Source organism: Gymnoscopelus microlampas, assembly GCF_963454915.1.
Source record: "Gymnoscopelus microlampas genome assembly, chromosome: 2".
NCBI lineage: Eukaryota > Metazoa > Chordata > Actinopteri > Myctophiformes > Myctophidae > Gymnoscopelus > Gymnoscopelus microlampas.
The window spans coordinates 18573659-18596862 of NC_139939.1; the positions used below are offsets into that span (position 1 = coordinate 18573659).

Consider the following 23204-nt stretch of genomic DNA (forward strand, 5'->3'; position numbering starts at 1 on the left):
ACAATAGCCGATCTACAAGCATTGTGACACGTGAGCTTGTAGATGTACTTTTTTTGAAATATTAAAAAAACATTTTATATCATCACAGTACAATGTTATAATTTGTCACAATACCGATATTGAGGTATTTGATAATTGTGGTATTTGATTTTGTCCATAGGCCTATTGCCCAGTCCTAGCAAACATTCACTTTCAGCATGTATCACACTGACCAGAGGCACATCGCTGTGCTTAGGAAATGGAAAACATTTATGAAGAAGGGTGGAGCATTTGAAAATACATTTGGCATAGACTGCATGTAAAACGGATGTTCCTGAATGCGTGTCCGCTTTTACAACTTTACTTGAATTGTGTTAAAGTTAATTTGTTGTGTGTATATGTATTCATACTCTATGTTTGGACTCTGAAATGTCCTCCTCGCTGAGGACATAAAAAATCTCTAATCTAATATAATCTGGTTTGAAGAACTGCCAGCCACATTCTGTTGATTAGTGTCTGACTCTTTTGTTTCATAATAATGTCCCTCTCATTGGACGCTAATGATGTTATATGCTTTGTGATTTATACACGTACATGCAATTTAGAGGGAAAATGACAACTAAGCCATCTGGCTAAGCTCCATTTATAAATTACTGAACGGCAACAGAAAGTAGATTAATGACTGATGTCATAATCCAGTTAATGAGTTGCATAGTTCACTGTGTGATGTACTATATCTTGTCCTGATTGTTGGTTTGTAGAAGAAATAGACATTGTGCCTGCTCATTCCTTTGTGTCATAGTAAAGTATTGCTGCAATTAATGCGAGTTAACTATGGTCAGATAAGTATAACATCCACAACATCCCCATTTCTCAGTGGTCTGTAAGTTGGATTTTTAGCCCTGTTAGCAGCAGGGATCTAATGCCTGATTTATACTTGGTTGGTTGCACGCTAAAATAACAGATTTACAAGCTCACTAAGTAGGCGAACTGTATAACAGGGCTTTACGAGTGGTAATGTCCGTCAATACATCTAGTGACGAACAAAAAGTGGTCCATCCAACAAGATATCCATGGCCTTTCCTCCTCTCTCTTTTACCCCCCTCCTCCCCTCCCCCCCCCCCCCCCCTCTCTCTCTCTCTCTCTCTCTCTCTCTCTCTCTCTCTCTCTCTCTCTCTCTCTCTCTCTCGTTAATGTATTCCATTCCTGTAAGGCAGTCTAATGTGACTAATATCCAGGAGAGGAGAGAGAGAGAGGGAAGAGAGGGGGAACAAACAAACCAGACATTGTGAGGGTGTCCACACTGAAACATGCCCCCTGCTGCAAAGACTAGATTCAACATAACTTTATTGTCTGTCACAAGTAAGAGAAATGTGTCTTTGACTACTAGGCTAAGCAGTGCATATTAAAAACACATTTACACACACACACACACACACACACACACACACACACACACACACACACACACACACACACACACACACACACACACACACACACCCACCCCCCACGGTTTAAACTATACAACTGACCAGACCAGTGTTAACAGGTCAGAATACAGTGCCTGTTTCAAGTTGTTCAGAGTGCTGATCGCAGGGAATAAAAACTATATTTTTTAATCGGTTTTATGGTGGCACTATAACAGCCCGATTCACGCTTTTACCTATAACCTTCTTTACCTATAACTAGACAGATTTTGATTTAGAATTTTCATATTCCATCCTTATTGACGAATTTTGAACATCGCTGGCCCACAATAACCTACCTCACCATTTTTATACTCTCTCCTCTCTCCCACCATGCTTTACACGCTCAGAGTTACGGTCAAGATTTTACTGTATAGTAGTGCTTTTTTCAGCAGCACCCTGGTTCTGCTTGACATTGACAATCAAGAGCAGCTACCCAGTATTATCTCATCCTTCTACATTTGGCCACTGGGCAGCTTGTCAGGAACAACGGGGCTTATGGGAAGGTGCTCAAGGTGACCTCAGCGGTAGTTGAGGAAGGGGAGAACATTGTTCACTCCACACCCATATTTTTTATTTATACACTATAGCTCTAAACAAAGTTACTAAGTGCTTTACATAAAACTGATGAAAATCAATGAAGAAATAAAATAATTAAAACATGATAAGAAAACAAGGCATGACGTATAAAATATAATCAGCCACTAGACGTCACACTCCATAAAGTTGGCATAAGGTTCCTTATTTACCTGAGTCACATCTAAGGCAGCATTCATGCTCTTTGCACTCCTGCATTGTGGCGCCTTCCTTGGCTGTCAGCTTACAGATGTAAACAAAACCAGTAGTTTGGACCCATAAAATTATTAAAATCATCTTCCTATGATTCCACAAACCTCTGAGCCCAAACCTCTGAGCCCAAACAGGACGTTTGCAACTATTTTCGCCTGCGCACTTCACCGGCTATGGTCTAGTTATTGTAATGTCACAAACATCATGTAATCATGTCACCAAAAAAAAGTTAATTTTGAGATGTAATAAGAAGAGAAAACAGTGACTTATAAAGCTTGAGCTCCTCAGGCAGGTCATTCCAGAGTCAAGGAGCCCTGACAACAAAGGCACGGTCACCCTTTGTCTTCAGCCTGGACTCAGGAACAACCAGCATGAGAATCTCAGGCTGCAAGGGTTAATAACTCAAAAAACATAATCATGAAGTGCAAAAAGTAATCAGTAATCAATCCTAAAACAGACCAACCAGTGTGCGGAGTTAAAATTTTAGCAATATACAGTATGTTCTCTTCTCCTGGTTTCAGTTAAAAGTGTAGCAGCAGCATTCCGTACAATTTGGAGCCTAATAATAAATAAACAAAAACATCTTTATTTCAGTGTCTTAACCACCTGGCAGCCTTCCAGTCACGTCCACCTTGCTGTGTCCCTTGCTCCTCCCCCCAGGAATGACTTTGACTGTGATACTTTGATGTGGGCATAAATTCAGCCGTGTCCTCCAATGCCACTTTGACGTGGCAGTGGCGGAGAGGGAGCTGGCATGACAATAGCATAGTGTTCCTGCTGTCTGCCCTCATTGCTCTAATCATTTACATGGCATCACGACTGCCCTTATCTCCTGTCGGCCCGAACACTGCATGCTGCATGGCGCACTGCATGCCGGCATATCTCTCTGTCTGTGTCTCTGAACACTCACACACACACACACACACACACACAGATCTGTTTGATCAGCCGCTTTATGTGTGCAAATGCCAGATCTTTCTTTGTCTCATGAAAGAGACACAGACATTAACCGCCAAACCTACGTAACCTGCACTGAAAGATTTCTGAGGTGAATGCTGATGTGAGGTTTTGATTTTTCACACCTTTCACGAGACTGATGATGTGGGAAGGCACTGCTGAGCTCACCCAAAGTGATGGTTATGACAGACAGACAGAGTGACGGAACGAAGCAGTCAGCGTGATGGAATGAAGCACTCAGAGTATGCAAGCGTTTATTTTTGGATATCATCATAGAAAGCAGGGCAACTTTGACCTGGAAGATCGCACAATACTTTTCACCATGATGCTAGATTCATTATCAAGGTCACGTTATGTAACTGTAGCTTAGGGTTGAGCTCAGAGGAGACGGTCAAGTTCATGCTATGTCTGACATCACCCCAGATGGAGAGACAGACAAAATAGATCACATACAGTTTTGAAATGGACATAATACACACACACACTCCCTATCTCACTTTAAGGCAGACACACACACACAACATGCATACAGAATAAGCACAAACACTCCCTGATTTGTGGTTACCCGTGATTGAGTGTTAATAAGAAGGGGTGTTTCTCTGATGCACAACAGCTGTGTGTGTGTGTGTGTGTGTGTGTGTGTGTGTGTGTGTGTGTGTGTGTGTGTGTGTGTGTGTGTGTGTGTGTGTGTGTGTGTGTGTGTGTGTGTGTGTGTGTGTGTGTGTGTGTGTGTGTGTGTGTGTGTGTGTGTGTGTGTGTGTGTGTGTGTGTGTGTGTGTGTGTGTGTGTGTGTGTGTGTGTGTGTGTGAGTCCTCACAGCAGTTTTTGATATGAATCGGTGTCGTCTGTTTGCTGTTATGTCAAGATATTGACCAAAGAGCTCTGGTCCTGTTGAAGTGGTCATAACCAGCCAGCAGTCATATCGCTCATGGTTTATCACCAGTTGTTTGTACAACTGGTGTGTCTGGGTGATGGTTTTGTGGTGGAGCTTTGGGTGGACTCCATTCTGTGTCCATCATGTGCCTAGCAGTCCTTAGGCACCCAACAAAAGACAGACCCGTTAGGGTCCATTTGGTTCCATTTGGACACTCTCAGAGTTACAGACCCATAAGGGTCCATTTGGTTCCTATCCATCATTTAGCTGGGGACCCCCTGGAACCCCCTCAAGTACCCCTGGGGGTCCCCGGACCCCACTTTGAGAACCAATGCTTTAGAACACATGTTTAAATACACATATTGATGTATACACATAAATACACATATTGATGTTGATGTATATGTCCTGATGAAGATCTGAATAGATCAAAAACGTTGACGAGGCAATAAAATACACAGAGCTTTTTCAGCATCACCAGTGTGCAGACTCTATTCTTTTTTTTTATATACACATATTGACCCATAAGCATATGCAATGTAACTCATAAAATATGCACACATGCATATACTGTACAGGCATTAGGCAGTCATTTCAGCTCTGGTGGCCTGTGAGGACTTTGTAGCGGCGAACGCCCACAAACGACAGCTTTGTCCTCTCTAGGAGGCTGGGAAAGTTGAACTGCAACTCACGCAGGCACACACACACACACACACACACACACACACACACACACACACACACACACACACACACACACACACACACACACACACACACACACACACACACACACACACACACACACACACACACACACACTGCTTGTGTCAGGCCAGTTCATGGCTCCATTTGTCTCAATAGGCTGATTCATTAGAACTTCCTCATGACATGAGTGGTGAAAGGGGGAGGTGCAGAAAAAGAGAGCGGGGAATGGTAAAGGTGTGGATAGGATGCTTTTTATAGAACTGACAGGACCTGGTAAAAGTCAAGTCAAGCTAGAATTGTCATAAGCTAAGGGTTGAGTATTAAATATACTTAAATGGGTGCATACGGCTGAAATGGGGTTTCTCAGGAGGGTGGCTGACATCTCCCTCAGGAATAAGGTGAGAACCCCCAGAAAGGAGACAGTTGAGATGGTTCGGGCATCTAGTAAGGATGCCTCCTGGTCGCCTCCCCAGGGAGGTTTTCTTGGCATGCCCAGCTGGGAGAAAGCCATGGGGCAGACGGAGGGCCAAGTTGGTGCATTATATCTCCCTGCTGGCCTGGGAATGACTCGGGATCCCCCAGTGAGAGCTGGCTGATGTAGCCAGGGAAAGGGTCCCTGCTGGAACTGCTGCCTCTGCGACACAACTTCAGATAAACAGTTGAAGATGGATGGATGGATGAAAATGTTATTAATTAATGTCATGTAGTTATATATCGTTTTTGCCTTTAGCTGGGTTTGACCTGACAATTCTAGCAAAGTACAGTTACTTTTGGAGTTTGTACTTAGTTGTTTTTGCAGTCCCACCATCAGGATGTAGTGATGTTAAAATTGTACCATAGTTTCCAGTGCTGTAATAACTAATGAATCCCTCATCTCTTGATTAGGGATGGAGCTCGAAAACCGGGTCCATTATATACCCGGGCATGAATTTATCGAGACCCGGTTTTCGATAAGCTTTAGGCTTGTCGAGCCTGTTATCGAGTGCAGCGGCCCATGACGTCATGTCTAAACTATCAAAACAAGAGGCGATCAAGAAATAAATCTAATCACCCACGCTGGCACAAACATGTTGGTCTAAAAGTGTATTGATAGCTGCAAGTTGTGCCAGACAGCGCTGTCCGTCCCTCAGTCTATCGTTGCCGAAAATGGCAGATCTACAAGCTCACAACGTGGTGCGAACAGACGCAGTGTGAGCTTGGAGATCGGCCATGTTTGGTGCGTGACACCGTCGTACGATGAAGTATACATTGCGCTTTTAAAGTGACAGTACACACATTAACCGTTTCTTCAATATTATTTTCCAAAAGTAAAAAGGTCACTTGCCTTCTGTCTGTTAGAAAAGTACTGTATTTGAAGGCCCTAGTAAAATGTAGTGCAAGTGATATATTTTGGTTAAAACAAAGAAAAAAGAATAGAAAAAATAACTATGCATTTTTTGTTTATAAAAAGTTGAAGAGACATGGAGATTTTATAGTAATTATTACAGTACTATTCATAATATAAAGCCATTTGACACTTATTGTGCATTATATGAATGGTTGTTTTAATGATAGGCAAAAATATTTTTTACTTTTGTCATCTTCATTTAATTTTAGATAGTGGTCAGCCACAAACTCACTGTTACAGCTGGCCAATAAAAAAAGATACCGGTTCTGTTCAGAATTTTTCGCCTCACGTCTTTTTTCTTAAAGGGCAAGACCACTTTGGTAGAGGTTTGGGTTATGTAGTTACCTTGCCATGATGTAACTCCAAAGGTGGGCAAGAAATCAAAAATAATTGCTCCATTGATTAGAAATTCATAATTCAAAATATGCTCCTCATTGACTTACATTGTACGGTAAAACAGCTCTCAAAGTCACTCTTTTAGCACAAAAATGAACGCAAACAGAGTTGATTCAGACAATATAGAACATCACCAAACCCAGTACTGTTTTTTTTTTAAATAAAGATGTCAACTTCCTGTTGATTTTGCCATTTTTAATAGTAGAGAACCCGGACTGGAACGGCGGATCCGGATCCAGATCTTCAAATAGTAAAATCAACAGGAAGTTGACATTTTTATTAAAAAAACAAACAGTACTGGGTTTGGTGATGTTCTATATTGTCTGAATCAGCTATGTTTGGGTTCGTTTATGTGCTAAAAGAGTGACTTTGAGAGCTGTTTTACCGTACAATGCAAGTCAATGAGGAGCATATTTTGAATTATCAATTTCTAATCAATGGAGCAATTATTTTTAATTTCTTGCCCACCTTTGGAGTTACATCATGGTAAGGTAAATACACAACCCAAACCTCTACCAAAGTGGTCTTACCCTTTAATAATAGAAAAAGATCGATAGTGGGCTCGATAAAAGCTCGGTTCGATAAGCAGCCTCGATAAGGTGCTCATTATCAATAAAAATTAACGAGCTCCATCCCTACTCTTGATATGAGATATGATTGCTTTATGGCTCTCATATAGTAATGAGAGAAACAGCTAGGGAGCCTCCCTGGACTGTTAAGTGGATGCTGTTGAGAAGCAAAGGCCTTAGTCTACACACTAACTTGTTTTCATTTTAGAATAAACTTTTAAATGAAAGCGTTCTCCGTCATCGCAAGTGTTTTAGCAGAGATAATCTCTGTCCGTACCATCCACCTGAAAACACATTTGAAATTTGACAGAAATGTCAAAGTTAAAACCTTCTATAACAGTAGACTAGTCACACAACACTTGTATAAGGATATTTCCCCTTTCTGTTGATGTAGTCTGTGGCCTGTGATGTAGTCTAGGGTGGTTTTACTTTTGTTGCTCTGAAGCATTGTAGCATACTGTGTTTGGTAGAAGTTAACGACAATATCCTTCACCTAGGGCCCTGGCCTTTACTCAATGTTTTGAAGTTGTCCGGTCCCATGAAGATGTTGATGGCTTTACAGACTTGTCAGATGATGATTTTAAACAACTTTTCAGAATAGTCCAAATGCAGTAGTGGTTTTCCGGAGTCTTCCCTTGTCACTCGGATAATACAACTTCCACTGCATGCTATCTTTGTAAGCACTGGTGCTCCATGTAGGGTTGATAATGCTGCTGGACACAGGAATTGTCTCAAATCGCTTGAATAACAGCCTTCTGTTCTTTGCATATAGGTAGTTGGCTGTGGCTGTATGTGGCTACAGTGGAATCTGTAGTGCTCAATGGGGCAGAGACATGGATGCTCACAGTACAACAGGATGAGGCCCTGGTTGGCATCTACACAAGAATGCCACGAATTGCACTTGCTGTAACATGGGCGGACCATATCAGAAACTATGTGGGCCGCCACATTCAAAGGAATCTCCACATATGGACATATAAGGGACACAGGTAGACAGACAGATACAGAGATCTCCATATTCTGGCACTAAAGGAACACAGACAGACGGGTATTCTAACAAGGCCCCCGTCACTATGACTCAGACATATCGGTCGGATCGGCGGTGCGACGTACGTAGGTGTGAGGGGCGCGTAGTGGCATGAACTCCAGAAGTGAGGGCTGCATAGCGGCCCGAACCTCTAGTTGTGAAAAATGGCTAACCTCCAACCAGTTTTTTTTTTCTTTTCTTTTTTCACTGTTCAAGAGATAGCAGCATTCCAGATAATTCACCCATGGGCTGTTATAACAACCTGCTATGTACCAGGCACTGATCGTATCGCAGTAACCTTTCCTACATCATTTTTTACGATGGAATCCACAACTGAAAAAATGTTGTTGTTTTTTTGCAGAGGATAAAAATCATTTGTTCCTATTGCACACATTTTCTTTGAAACGGTGCAAATGGTTTTCGCCCCAATACCTCATCTCACATTAATTTTATTTTGACCAGCAGGAGTGGAAACGATGCTTGTTTTTATCTCATGTCATCATTCCTAAATCTCTGGCACGTGGCATGGAAATGATCTGTGCTGTTGTTGAGTGGAATGGGTGTTGTAACTAACTAGTTGGCAATAAGATGTGTTTGTCTGGGTCCCTCCCTTACTGTCTCCATGTTAAACCCAGTGGGTCTCCTCTTTACAACAGCCACTCTTCCAAACGTCAGATTTATTTCATGTCTTAACTGCCCTCTCTAGACCACTGGTTCCCTAACATATGGTCGCGACCCATTTTGGGTCGCTCAGGGTCGCAAGTATATCCTGTTTCTTTTGTACATCTGGGTCCCTGGGAAACACAACATTTCTCTTTTGGGTCGCGAGCTGAAATTGTTTGGGAACCCCAAACGCCTAGAGTAGACTCTAGAGTGATGCTTAAGTTTACAGGGCTTGCTGTTGGAGATATGTTTTTCTTTATTGTTTTACCTAAAATGATAAACAGATGTATAGCCTATGTTGTGACTTTTGACCGGAATGCATTCTATTTTCTCTGCACAGTAAGGGTCTTAATGTAACTATAATTTGGCATACCGTACAAACGCTAGACAGACTGTCAAGACTTTAAATGAGGTGAATTGAATTTGAAATAATCTCCTTTGATGGCCATGATGAATACTTTTGGGTTATTTGTTTTAACTTGTTAAATAATAATTAATAATAATAATAATAATTATCTTCCTACCTGCCAGTTTTCTCCTATCCTCCTACTTTTACGAAATTCCTGCTATATTGTGCACTTCACAATGAGCAGCTCTTGATCTTACACTAGACAGACTCTCATTAAATAAATGACCATGTTTACCTCTGTCACATGGTGTTATAGTCATAGCAGTGAGGTCAAGACAGTCTCCCATGACCCCAGACACACTGCATGTTTACTGCCTAAACCCCCACACATCACAAACTGGGGCAAGAGATACCCCCAGGGCACGAATCAGCCATATTAATTAGTTTAAGAAATATTTTATTTTAACAACTAATGTAGTCCAGTGCTTGTGGCCATTTGCTCATGTTTTTCAGTTATTAGAAATTGATGTACACATTAATTATTAAATGTCCTCATCTTCAGTGAACAGGTCTGTGATATCTCTGTTTTAGTTTCTACTAGTTCACAAGATGTTACTGATTTAGTTTATACTAATTTACGTACTATACTCTCTAAAATGATGCAATATACTATTGTTTAGTTGTTGTTCTTTATTAACCCTTTATTGAACTAGTTAATTGAGATCCAGTTCTCATTTACAATAACAACCTGGGCCACATGGCAAAAACAAATGAAAATGATAATTAAAAGGACTACAAGGTACAGCACAAGGGAAGAGAAAATAGGAACATTTATATTGCTGCTTGTCATATAAAAAAATCACACCCTGTGTTAAGGAAGCGGTGCCTTTGGGGCGGGGCGTAACTCATTTCAGTTCGTCCCTATTGGTAGTCTGAGTCCACTTACCAAATTTGTACTTGGTAGCATGCTGCAAACTGGAATAATGGCTGTTTAAAGCCCAGACAATGGGCAGACAGAGGGGGCGGGGCTTAAGTAATTACAGTTTGTCCCTATTGGTGGTTTTAGTCCATGCACAAAATTTGTACTCCGTAGCATGCTGCGAACGTGAGTTATGGCTGTTTAAAGGCCAGCCAATGGGAAGACAGAGGGGGCGGGGCTTCAGCAATTCATGCTGGTCCCTATTGGTGGTCTAAGTCCACATACCAAATTTGGACTTGGTGGCATGCTGCAAACTGGAGTTATAGCTGTTTTAAATCCCGTGCCCTAAACGGGCGGAAGGACATAACATACGCGGGGGGTCCCTGGACCCCGCTTTGATAACTTCAGCAATTCATGCTCGTCCCTATTTGTGGTGTAAGTCCACATACCAAATGTGGACTTGGTGGCATGCTGCAAACTGGAGTTATAGCTGTTTTAAATCCTGTGCCCTAAACGGGCGGACGGACAGAACATACGCGGGGGGTCCCTGGACCCCGCTGTGATAACTTCAGAAATTCATGCTCGTCCCTATTGGTGGTGTAAGTCCACATACCAAAGTAGGAGTTGGTGGCAGGCTTCAACCTGGAGTTATAGCTGTTTTAAATCCCGTGCCCTAAACGGGCGGACGGACAGAACATACGCGGGGGGTCCCTGGACCCTGCTGTGATAACTTCAGCAATTCATGCTCGTCCCTATTGGTGGTCTAAGTCCACATACCATATTTGGACTTGGTGGCATGCTGCAAACTGGAGTTATAGCTGTGTAAAATCCCGTGCTCATCATCCCGTGCTGATACGGACGGACGGACGGACATACGGACAAAGTCAAGTGTACAGCGGTTGGCACCGCTAAAAATACGATTCCGTTGAAGTTGAAGCTATGAGAACCAAGTTTGTAAAAAACAAACAGTAGGAAAAGCAAACACACTTTTTCTTCTCTGTCCTGTCCCCCAAGCCCTCAGGCACATCAAATTGCTGCTAACTTTTTTGTATTTATAAAATGCGTGTGTATGTGTTGTGGGATATATGGCTTGTTTTTTCTCAAATCAGCGCATCCCAGCCAGTCATGAGGCAGCCCTGTAGGGCTGACTGCTTCTAACCCATATTTCACCTGCACTGCTGGATGTCGGCCAGTGAAACACTATAGGCCTCTGCAGGTGAATCCCAGTGCTTCCTCTTTGTATTCCGTCTTTTAAAACTTATGTAAGATGGCTTATTGGCTTTCTAGTCTCTGCATTTTCCTCCATACACACACTATGAAGACAGTTCATGTCTGTGTCACAATATTAATACATATATAAATTAAACTGTTGGTTGTATAGTCTGTTTGTTTTATCTTTTGGGGGATTTTATCTGTATAAAATCATGTTACTGTGGCTACAGTGCACATTACAATCTTCACAAAATGATATGTCGGTGTGTATTAGAAGCACATTGACAGGGAAGTGCTTTGCAATTTGTTGATTTACACACTGCGTGAAACCCGCCTCGGGTATTCTGGTACATACAGTATGTGGTGTGACATAATTGTTAACCAGGACAGAGTTACATCTTCACTGACTATAAAGCGTACACTGTTCAACTTGCACTATAATTTCCTATAATGATTGGTGCTTATTAACGTGCATTATACACACACCAGCCACCGTCTGCCTGTCTACAGTACTTCATTTTCCTCTGTCTTCTCGCTGAAGGAGTCGGCATGGAGAGTCACAACCAGTAATCCCCGCTCATAAATAATCCAAAGTTGTATCCCTTTTTAACTCATGGAGAATGCTGTGGGCCCTGAGCAATCTCCACTCAGCTATGCGCTAATGTTAGACCAAGCATCTCCAGCCCATGCTATGCAAGCGGGGACTGGAGAGCGAGGACAGGTTTATTTTGGGACAGGTATGCAGAGTCTAATGGAACACCATGAGAGTAGATGTCGAAATTATTTCTAACTTTTAGTTGGGTATAAGTAGAACTTAATAGCAATTTCTGATTCGCATTTTTTTTTATTCACCTGTCCTGCACCCGTACTTATGTCACAGTTAGACATTTAACGGCCTTGATTTGAATTGGGTAGAAGGAAGATTTAAACATCTGCGTGGCAAATACAGGTCTTTTAGCTGTTTGCTGCAAATTACTTCAGACAAGACAGAAGACGTCCTCCCCAGCGCAACATGATGGCATTACCAGTAAATAGTTTCCAATGTGGCAGATTGGGAGCTTTCATGCTCGACGAGGGATTGATCCTCTCCTCCTTGACAGATTTGACTAACATAAAACCACACTCACCACACTCACACAGCAAGCAGGGAATCCCTGCCACTTAGAGTCTGACAGCTGGATATATATCTTGGCCCGGACACAGCATCCACCCCAATCCCCTTCTCTCAACTTGAATAATTGATTACAAATTGATTCAGGGTCATCTAAGAACTGCCTGCTTGCTTGCTAGCCTTTTCTGACGACAGTTGGCTGTGGATGATAGCGGAAAAGCATTTATTTTCGCTGCCTATGATTATGTGTCTTTTCTGCGTGCGTCAGCAGTAAAACCGAGCTCCAAATGGATGCACGTCTGAAGGAGGAAGCAGCAATTAAAAATGCATCCGATACCACAGACGGTGGGAAGATTGTTTTCTGCAGTGATCGACTGCAAATCATTCTAACACATGGCCCGCCTTTACAGTACACCCAACGTCACATTTCCTCATTACACCAGAGGAATGGTTTGGAAATGGGCTTAATGAGCATGGGTGGTTGCGTTAAGAGTTAAATGCCAAGCAGTGCCCTTTTGAATTCATATGAATGGTCTTCTGCGAAATCTACAGGGGGGGGCCTCTCAAAGGGCTTTTTCGGAGCTCACACTTGAAAGTTGAAAATCCAGCAATGAAATGATGGCATGAAGGCAGCTGGCATACACTATTCTTTCCTTCGGTGGTCTGAGTACATGCTGCAAATAAAGAGTCGGATCAGAGTGAAGGAAAAGAGGCAAAAGATGAGTAGGATTGAAGCAAGCTCCACCATGTGATAAAGACTTGTTCTGAACTTTACGTGCACGGCCAACCCCGTGTGGAGTCGAGAAGTCATTCACATGCTAATTTAATGTCATTCCCCTGGCCTCTTTTTGTACCTCCTGAGTTAACAAATTGACCTAACCACAACGATGTGACAACACTAAAAATCCATTAACCAGCCATGTCATGTTCAGCTCTCGGCCTCAAACTCAAAAGATTTTATGAAATAAAGTCTTAATTGGGGCCTTTGAGTTGTAAATGGCCTGCATTTTTTACTGACGTGTCATTTTTTGGTGTCACTGTTGCAGTAATCTCTGAAAACAGAATTAAGCTGATGGGTTCCCAGATTGCTGTCGCAGTGATAGTGTTTGCACTCTACAATATTTTGCAAGCGTACCAATATAGTTAAGACATCCATCTGTGGTTCTGTGGAAGTTCTCTTAAAATTAAATGGTTTCTATCATCAACCACCCCCACCCACTTTGTTTTGGTGGAGTCCTTCTTGTAGCTCTTTTAGGAGTCTCCTCGTTGTTAAGCTGCCATCAGGGAAAGTACTGGAAGTCCTAAGGAGGCCAGTGGGGGGTGATGGTGAAGAATGGGACATTCCCTTGCCTTTATTGTCAGACCTCGCTGAAAGCAGACGTGGGGTATGGCTGGCTTTGGCCCATTGTTGAAACTTGCCAATGATGATGATTGTATGAAAGAGTAAAGAAAGGAAGGAAACGGGGGGGGAGAAGGAGAAAGTAGGAAGAGAGGTTAGAGAGAGAGTAGGTACTTCCAGGGTTAAGGTTTGATTTCCATGCAGGCCACACGCATGCTTAACACTAATGTTGTAGTTGTGCTGCAAAGTGGTTCCATAAACCAAGCACGTAACATGTGGTGTTTGCAAGCTAGAGAGAGAGAATCAGAAAAGCTTTTCCAGAGCAGGTGGTTTAGTTTCATTAGCCTCTCTCTGTGCTCTTTCTGCGTCTCTCTATCAAGTCCGAGCCAAGTAACACAAACATTTGGAAGGAAGGGCTCTGAAATCCTTTAAAAGGTCCTGGATAACTTTAACGACAGACAGCCAACGGACCCTGGGGGGGCATGGAGCCTGGGTCATTTCATCTGTAAGCACGCGCGTTGCATGTGTGTGCGTGCGATGCGTGTCTTGTGTCCAGGAGAATTTTAATCATGACTGCCCCTCCCCCACCCCCCCTCACTCACCCCTCCCCTCCCCAACACAGCAGCCCCCATCAATTTAGAGCTTCCACCCTCCACACACACACACACACAGTCACACACACACTCTGCCAGCCAGTCCTCCTCAGCTGCAGCAGATAAATGCTTCTCTATCAGTGCTGCGCTTTGCACGGAGACCAGATAAAGAAGACAGACCAGCCCCTGGCTTTGGAAGAGAGCGTGGAAGAAGAAAAAGAAGAGAAAAACACACGGGAGATAGGAGGAGCGTGAAGGAAGCGGGAGAGTTTCCCTCTGCGCTGTGCTCTGTTACAATGGGAGAGGCGTGTTAGAGAGGGAGAGAGTGAAAGAGAGAGAGAGAGTGCAGAACGGTGGTACTAGTCACTGCACTGCAGGTGGATCTGTGCTGTGTGCTGAAGTGAAGGGATTGAAGACTACATTAACTGTTTTGCTGCTTGGCTGTGTCCCAACAGGTGAGTCATGCTTTTTGCTTTACAGCATCTGTTGAATACTGGTGCATGGTGCCTATAGAGAGTAAAATAGTAAATCCTCGGTGTTCAGTTAACTCCAAGAGTGTACAACTGGTTCCATTTGTACACTCTTGGAATTACAAATGGTTAAGCAGGTCCATTTGGTTCCATTTGTTCCACTCTTGGAATTAAATGAACACTGAGGATTTTACTGTGCATTCTCTGCCAGCAGGCCCTCTATCCCACTGCTGTGGTTCAAATCCTGCAGACATTTTGATTACTAAACTGACTGCAGTGCTCACAAGACCCTTAAATCTGGCCTGCATTTTCAACATTTTCAATCTTAATAGATTAAACACAATCTATGATGTGGTGTCACAGTTTCCAAAATGTCAATGTTGTCATGAGAAAGTTTTCCAGGATGGTAAAGAAGATCCAGAACTTCCACTTTAAAGTTGCTTGCATGCTAATGCGGAGACGCCAGAAGAACCCCCTTCTCCCCTCTTTTCAGTTTGAAAGTTCTTTTTTGTGTGAAAGTGAAAAAAGCATGGAGCTGTGAGCTGTGAATGGGTCTTGGATGGCTCTCTGCACGCATAAAGGGGGCCGTGCTCTCAAGTGTCAGCATGGGGGGGGAGGGGCACGATAATGCAGTTTGCTGAAGGGGCTGTTTTGTTGCATGTCATGTGGGCCATATGTGAGCCGGGCAGACGCAACACGTTACCTGTATTTTTGTCTTTCACTCAGTAAGTCTTATGTATGCCTTGAGACGAAATAGTGTTGCACATTTAACCTCCTGCAAAGCTTGTCCAGGAACTCAAGTGGTCCTGCTTGTCATAATTCTGTCTCTCAACCCCCCCCCACCTCCAAGGAAAAGGAGGCGTTGTGCAGTCAAGTGGTTTAGTTAATCTTTTCATAGGTGTCTCTTTACTCACCGTTGCCTAAGTGGCGATAGGAGGACACCATTAAAGAAACCGGGTTCTATTTCTGGGTGTTGTTTTCTGGGTGCTCTTATGAATGGCCTTCTTTCATGGTTGGGTAACTGAATAATGATGGGAAATAGTGTGGTCTAATGGCCTCTGCTCAGATGCTATGTTGTTATTCTGTGCGTACAGTTGGAGTCATTCATATAGCTCGAGGTGTTTGGCATTTTGCATCATCGCGCCTCAATGTGACTCGGCGAGGAATTCATTCTGATGTAAATCCGTTGTTGCGCTTTAGCTGACAACAAACTGTGACCATCTGACTCTCAAATTGGATTAGAGGGTGCCAAGGATCTTGTTTTTGTCTTGTATTTGATCTTTTTGCCAATTTTCTACGTGGTACCATGTACCAACCAAGTCTTAAAGGACTGCAACTTGAAAAAAACATGGGTTTATATGATAGGTATTGTGTATTAGCCTATCTGTGTGGGCAATGAAAAAACAGGGTTTGAGCATGTCTAATCATGACATATAGGCACACTCAATAACAAAAAGACAAACACTCTTTCTTTTGAGATGGATTTGAACTGTCAGTGCAACATTTGTCTGTATGTATTGAGTCTAGTAATATGATGCATAACTATCGGTTCAACTCCCATAGCACATGTTGCTGCGGTGAAGGGTTCACTGCCCTGACAAATTCTTATATGAGCAGTCAAATATTTGTTTCAACCTCCTTGAAAGAAGTAATAAAATGCAACATTATAATATATATTGTTCGGTCTTCCGCTTTTCACATTCTTTGCAGTTTTCACATAGTTAAAGAAATGATTCCACCCCTTTTTTTTACATCAGGCTTTGAAGAAAATATTGCTGCTCGAGGTAGAATGATTTGCAATCCTGTCTGTCTTGACTTCCTCTCCAGCACCATTTGTTGTGCATCCAAGTGAATTCAGCACTGTATGCCTGAACCCTGGGTGAAGGTTATGAGATACATCTTAATGACAAATTAGGACAGCTTTCTTTCTTGGCGGGTCGTTTGATTTATTGCATTTGCACACTGGGACATGTAGTTTGATAACATTTCAGCAATTGCTTTCCTCCATACTGAGTCTGAGGCAGTGGACATAATAGTGTTCTCTGATAGTGAAGTATGGTCCCAGTGTGACAGCACAAATGATCCTCAAGAATCTAGAGGGGTTATTTATCACTATTACTCATACAGGTCCAAACGAAATGCAGGTATGATCTGCAGTGACCCAAATGCTCCCAAAGGACCGTGTGTGTGTGTGTGTGTGTGTGTGTGTGTGTGTGTGTGTGTGTGTGTGTGTGTGTGTGTGTGCGTGTGTGTGTGTGCGTGTAATATTTTGGCTAGTTCTCCTCAGATTATGTCATACAGCATGGTTTCCAGCTGTCCCGAGTCAGCTGCACTTAATTCTGCTCTTGAGAAAGAAAAGATCTTGAGAAAGAAAAAGGCTTCCCCAAGCATTAACGTGTACGTGAGAGTTGTTTATATGTAGGTGTTTATGGTGCAGATTTGGGTAAATGTATCTGTATACATCTACACTCTCCAAACTGTTTATTTTTTAATTGGGTGGGGGGGTACATTTGCTGAGCCATCGAAGAAGAATCTTTCCTGTCAGAGTTCGGCCATGTTAAAGCTCTCTAAGGCTTGTTTTTCTTATTTTCTTATTTTTTTCTTCTGGTGATTTCAGTATGATTGAATAGTGCAGGACAGCAGCGCTAAGCTGAACCAAATGTATTTGGGCAGGGCCCCCAGAAGGCCTTAAATATGAGAGCATGACAATAGGCTTGTACATAGCTCAGCCAAAATGCAGGTGTGTGTGTGTGTGTGTGTGTGTGTGTGTGTGTGTGTGTGCGCGCACAGACCTGATCCAAACTTGAACTTTGTATCTCAAGTTTCCTCCCAGAAAAGAGAATAACATAACCATGCATCCTCCATCATACTCACAATGTTAAACTGGCCATGGTAGTTTTAGTTACTGAGCTTTGAGTAGTTTGGCCAAAGCTTGATATTCATGGGGAGAGCGGTGAGCTAATCTTCAATTTCCCCCTGCCTTGGATTAAGATCTGGTGCTGTTGTTTTTCCACAAATGGTTTAGTCATTTTATATTAATACTTAGGTTCTTAGATTCCTGAGAGAACAATAAACATCGATCCCCATTCCCCTTTGACTCCGTTTTTATGACTAGAGAAATACAGAAAGAGGAAGATAGACCATATAATAGAGGAAAAGAAAGGATAGGCAATTGGCACAAGGGTATGTCTGGTGTTCTCTTCCACCTCTGCAAATCAGCCTCGACGTGCTGATGACTTCACTTCAACTGTGATGAGCATGGCAGGGCGACTGTTGTAAAGTTTTAAACTTGTTCCAACACTTTTTATAGATCACTCTTGTCAGGTCAAGGTTCATGGGACTGGGAGTGCTTTGCCAAGCCTGTCCTCACCAAAATGTGACATCTGTTGCAAAGAATGTATTTTATTTTATGTTTGTGGTAAGCTTGTGGTAACCTATCCCCTTGACCTCATATAGGAAAATGCATAGAATTTGTATACCATATAGGCCATTACATATGTTGATGCAATGTAGATCATCACGTCCAACCTTCTATTCTCTAGTCTCTGTCTCATTGATGTCAATGTTCACCCCATTTCGGATTAAGGTAATGTAGACTCTCATTGCCCTGTTGCCTATCATTTTGCTTTCTTTGCTATGACCTGAAGTTGCTTTTATCTTCTCTATATAGATATAGAGCCCATTGTCATTGCTGTGTCTCATATGCAGTCTCAGTTCAATCAGCCTTTGTGGAGGACAATGTCCCTCCCTGTCCTGTCACAGATAACATCATTGTACCAAGCCTGGGGTTGAGTGACAGGGAATATTATCTGCCTCACAACAAATGAAATGATGTTAAAGGCATGGTTCTGGGAACAAATGAGACCCAGGAAGAGCAAGTAAAAAACGGAATCCATGTAAACATGGTAGTATCTATGGATGGTAGCGCTATCCATGATTTGCAGTGGTATCTATGGGTGACAGTGGTATCCATGGATGGCAGTGGTATCTAGGGATAGTAGTGGTTTCTACGGAGGGGCAGTGCAGTGTGCAGGGAAATGGTAAAGGAGAGAGTATGGAACATCCAGGAGGAAGGATATTGCTTTACTTCCAACACAACAATAGATAATCAATTTACGCACGCACACACACAGACCCATCACTCTGGGAACCTACTGTAGCTCTGACCTAGACCCTTGCTTTCCAAACTCCAAAAACAATGACTTCATCAACTCACAGGGAGCTTCTCTGTCCTTGCAAATATTGACTTTGGTGCTGTGGATCCAGTGCACATATTGGTCTGCAGCCCTCTGGCTTCCTCTCCCCATCTCCCTGCTGCCGTGTTGGTTTCATCCCCAAGAACTCTTTACAAACTGATCTATCTTTGTTTATGTTGTTTATGTTTCTTTGTATCTTTTTGTTTTTCTTTCTTTCTTCCTTCCTTCCTTCCTTCTCTCCCTCCTTAAACCTGGAAGTAATTTAGTGCGTTGGACTTAGGGAAGGGACTGAGTTCGATGTCCCACCCCTCCAATCAGGGGAATTACATCAGAGCAGAGCTAGAACTAGCTATGATTTCACTGAGACTAAAAACACCATGTTTGGTTTTTAGTCTCATGAAGTGATGAAGAGTGGAAGCTGTTGGTGCTAAATCACAAAATAATTATGTACTGTATAGCACACTGCACAATCCTGAGTGTTCATTTAACTCTTGAGAATTAAATTGGATTTTGCATATACTCATAGTACATTAGTATCAAATAAGAATTGTTGTGTTTCTAATGGTACACCACCCAATAAAGAGTTGCAGTATGCTGTTCATGTCAGTTTAGAGACTTTGTGCCTCAAGTACATCAAGAAAAAGAAAAACACTGCTCATAGAGAGATAGCACGGATAAAGCAAGAACAGAATGTAAAGTCTGTGACAAAGACACTAATCGAAAAACCGATGTTGACAAAACAAAATAGATAACCTACAGTTGATGGAAAGATATAGAAAAGTTTCTGAAAAGAAATTCAGAAAGAGAAAAACTCAATGGCCGCATCCCGCATTCGGCTTCCTGTTCTCGTTCCTGACACAGCGGAAGACGACAGCGGGTTCTTTTTCATTCACACAGTTGGAATAAGATGGTCGGGGCTTATGAAAGCCAAAAGCCATTGTGAAACACACAGTGATAGACACAACGTAAGGACCAAAGCCCTCTGCTCCTGGCTAGATGCTGAACAAATAGACAAAAGAGGAGTGTGATAGACAAAGGCCTGGCCCTAAGCCAGACCATGCTCTCTAGGGCCACAGCATGGGAGTATAGGGGAGTTCCGATGGGGCTGCATCCCAAGGCCTGCTTCTCGTTGTGGGCTGCAGCTCAGAGGATGTTGCCTGGATTCCTGGTGTGTGAGACAAGTTCTAGTGCATGCACACATTTTTGCGTGCAGTCCGTGCACATGTGTATAAGAGAGCGCAATGTATCAGTTTCAAGATTCAAGGGCCACAGCCCTGCAGATGAAACAAGGGAACAGTAAGATTACGGGAGGTGAATGAGTAACACTGAGAGAAAAAGACCAGCTGGGGATAGATGGCGAGATGTCGGAGGGAGTAAGGGGGGTGGGGGGGTTATTAATCTTTGTTGTTTTCCCCTTTTATTGTCATTTCCTCCACAGCTGGTCCTGGGTTGAAAAGGAAAAACCAACACGGCCGAAGGGTTCTGAAATGTAAACGTTGGTCCTGGGTGTTCCCTATACCGATGGAGAATCTGTATTCATATGGATTATTGACGTAATTCAATGGTTAATGATGGTGAAGACTAAAACATGCAGGTGATTTTTCCCCCCTTGTTTTGGAGGGGGGGGGGTTCATTCGGACACAGCACTCTTGTGTCATTTCTAGTGGGGATTATTTTCCTGGAAATTACATCCATTTCCTGCTCTAGTGTGTCACGTCACTGAGAAAGGTCGCAGTGGCTGGAATTTGAGCCCATGCAGTGGTGTTCCTCCAGGCCATTCTGAAAGTGGGATAGCAACATTATTCATCTTATTAGTCAATGCACATGGATCTCTCCTTAGTTATGTGTCAGATTACATAAGGGTCCGTTTTGTTCTATTTCAAGATTCAAGAGATTTATTGTGAGAAGGATGTACTAGTACGTGCACACTGTGAAAAAACTTTCAGTTTGTTTGTACACTGTCAAGAGTCAATGGATGCATTAACATTTCTACTGTGTACCTCACTGTACTTAATAGAACCATTAACAGACACTCCTGAGGAATTTGGAAGGTTGTCAGGAAACCTCTTCCTTGTTAGCTGGAGATTTCACACGTAGCCTACTAGTTATTTTAGCACAGACATAAGTGTCGATTTACACATACATTTTTTCTGTTTTCTGTCCTTATTTCTGTTGAATCGTTCTCTTGCGCGAGTGCGTCTGTGCATGTGCACATTGTGTGTGTGTGTGTGTGTGTGTGTGTGTGTGTGTGAGAGAGTGTGTGTACTTGCTGGCATGACAGACTACATAGTTTCTGCAAAACATGGCAGAAAGAAATGTAGTCTACTACATGCCAGCAAGTCAACAACTTTGAAAATTGTTGACTTTTTGTCATGCTACACCCCCTGACAAAATACTTTTCTTTTTTAATTAAAGGAGTAGTTCACCCAGAAATGACTCTTCACCGCTCATGCAACATAATCCAACTCTTCTGAAGCCAAACACTGATGTGTTCATGCTCTGCTCGATGAGAACGCAAAATCTCCCCCACATGTTTACACTCCTATGCAGAGGTCTACTACATCACATACACATGGAAAGAGCGTGAATGCTTTTGAACACATCTGCTTGTTTGGCATCAGAAGACTTGCAATGTGCTGCATGAGCTGTATCGACTAAGGTTAGGGTCAGTTGTTGCTCTTTTAGCACTTTTAAAGGCTTCACCATTGAATTTGGTTGTTTTGGACAAGAGTTTGCTGGCAAACTCTTTGTGAGTTGTTGGGACATAGAAACGTTATCTTAGTTTCAACTGGTATGAGGATGTGTAGATAATGACATAATTTTCATTCCTTTTAAGGTCGATATCTTTCTGAATGATAAAAAAGCCTGGGCTTGGGCTGGCTAAACCAGTCAGTGCTTGGACCAAATGCTCCTTGTGAGATGCAGGGAACCTAGTTTGAATCTGACTCCCATCTTGCCTCGAATCTCTCCTCTCTCTCTCTCTGTATCCCCAGTCTTTCTACATTTGTCTAAATAAGCAGAACATTCCAATAATAAATCTTAGAGTGAGAAAAAATGTGTAAGCTTGTTATCAGGACCCAACAAACATTGTCACAAAATGGTCTGGTTTTGCTTTGTATTTAGGCCTGCCTCTGGCTTGATGAAGTTCCTTGTATGACATATGCCGTCTTCTTTTGAAGCCACCCAGCATCGGATCAAAAGTCACCACTTGGCACAGGCTGCAGTTTTTGCAGCGTCATTACCATACTACTAGAATGATTCATTTAGTTTTAGGAGTTTTTTTTCCTTCTTCGTCTTTCTCTTTTTTGGAATCTTCCTGGATTTCTGGAAGAGAGACAAAGTAGAGCTATGGAAGTCATTAAAATTCCAGCACAACATGTGGACAATTATTTATTTTTCTGCATGGGTTGGAAGGGGCGGAGTCGGTGGAATGCTGCACTGTCCTTCATGTGTGGAAAAAAAGAGTAGACAGGAGTGTCGGTGCAGGAGGACGTGAGGAGGGAATGAAGGATGAATGAATGGAGGGAGAGAGGTGGAGTCATGGAGATGAGCAAGGATGAAGGTGGATTGAACGGATGTGATAGAAGGGGGGAAAAGAGAGGATTGGAGGATATCTGGAAAGGGAGAAGGGAGAGGCAGACACTACTGAAAAGACAAACAAAGGGGGCAGACAAATGAACACTGAGGATTCAGTGAGCCATGCAGAAAGAGGATTAGCGACGGATGGATTGACACACAGCCTGGAGGAGAGAGAGAGTGAGAGAGTGAATGAGAGTGAAAACAAGGAAGAGAAGGAAGGGAGAAATGGAAGAATTTACTTTCTTGTTATTACGCAGGAAAATCTTCTCATTCACAGACTCATGTTGCACACTCAAGTATGTGAATACACACTTGACTCCCCCAACTGTGTTTCACTCGTTACCTCCGCCAGCCATGGAGACAAAGTTTTCACCCGTTATGTCTATCTCCAACTCATGTCATGAACGGATTTACACAAACCTTCATGGAAACGTTGGTCCTGAACTGATTAATCATTGATTGGCTAAAAGGTTGTGTGGTAGTGGGTGGGTGTGTGGGCCTATAAAAAAATGCACATAAGTTCTGTTGGGGACTAGGGGACGTGGCACCAGAAACAGTGTAACTCCTTAGACAAACTGCAACCTGGGTGGAGGTCTGTAATCCACCAAGCACATTTTG

General features: G+C 42.7%; 1 protein-coding gene across 3 annotated transcripts in view; it reads left to right on the forward strand.

Annotated features, from left to right (window-relative positions):
- The window catches only part of add3a (adducin 3 (gamma) a), a 130019-nt gene that overhangs the window by 29530 nt on the left and 77285 nt on the right, over window positions 1–23204 (forward strand). Inside the window, exon 1 of one of the 3 annotated variants that reach the window (XM_084078385.1) lies at window positions 14527–14796. The exons of the other annotated variants lie outside the window; for them this stretch is intronic. The gene's annotated coding sequence lies outside the window, so the exon portion shown is untranslated. Of the gene's footprint in view, window positions 1–14526; window positions 14797–23204 lie in introns of those variants that run through there. 3 annotated transcript variants of the gene reach the window in all.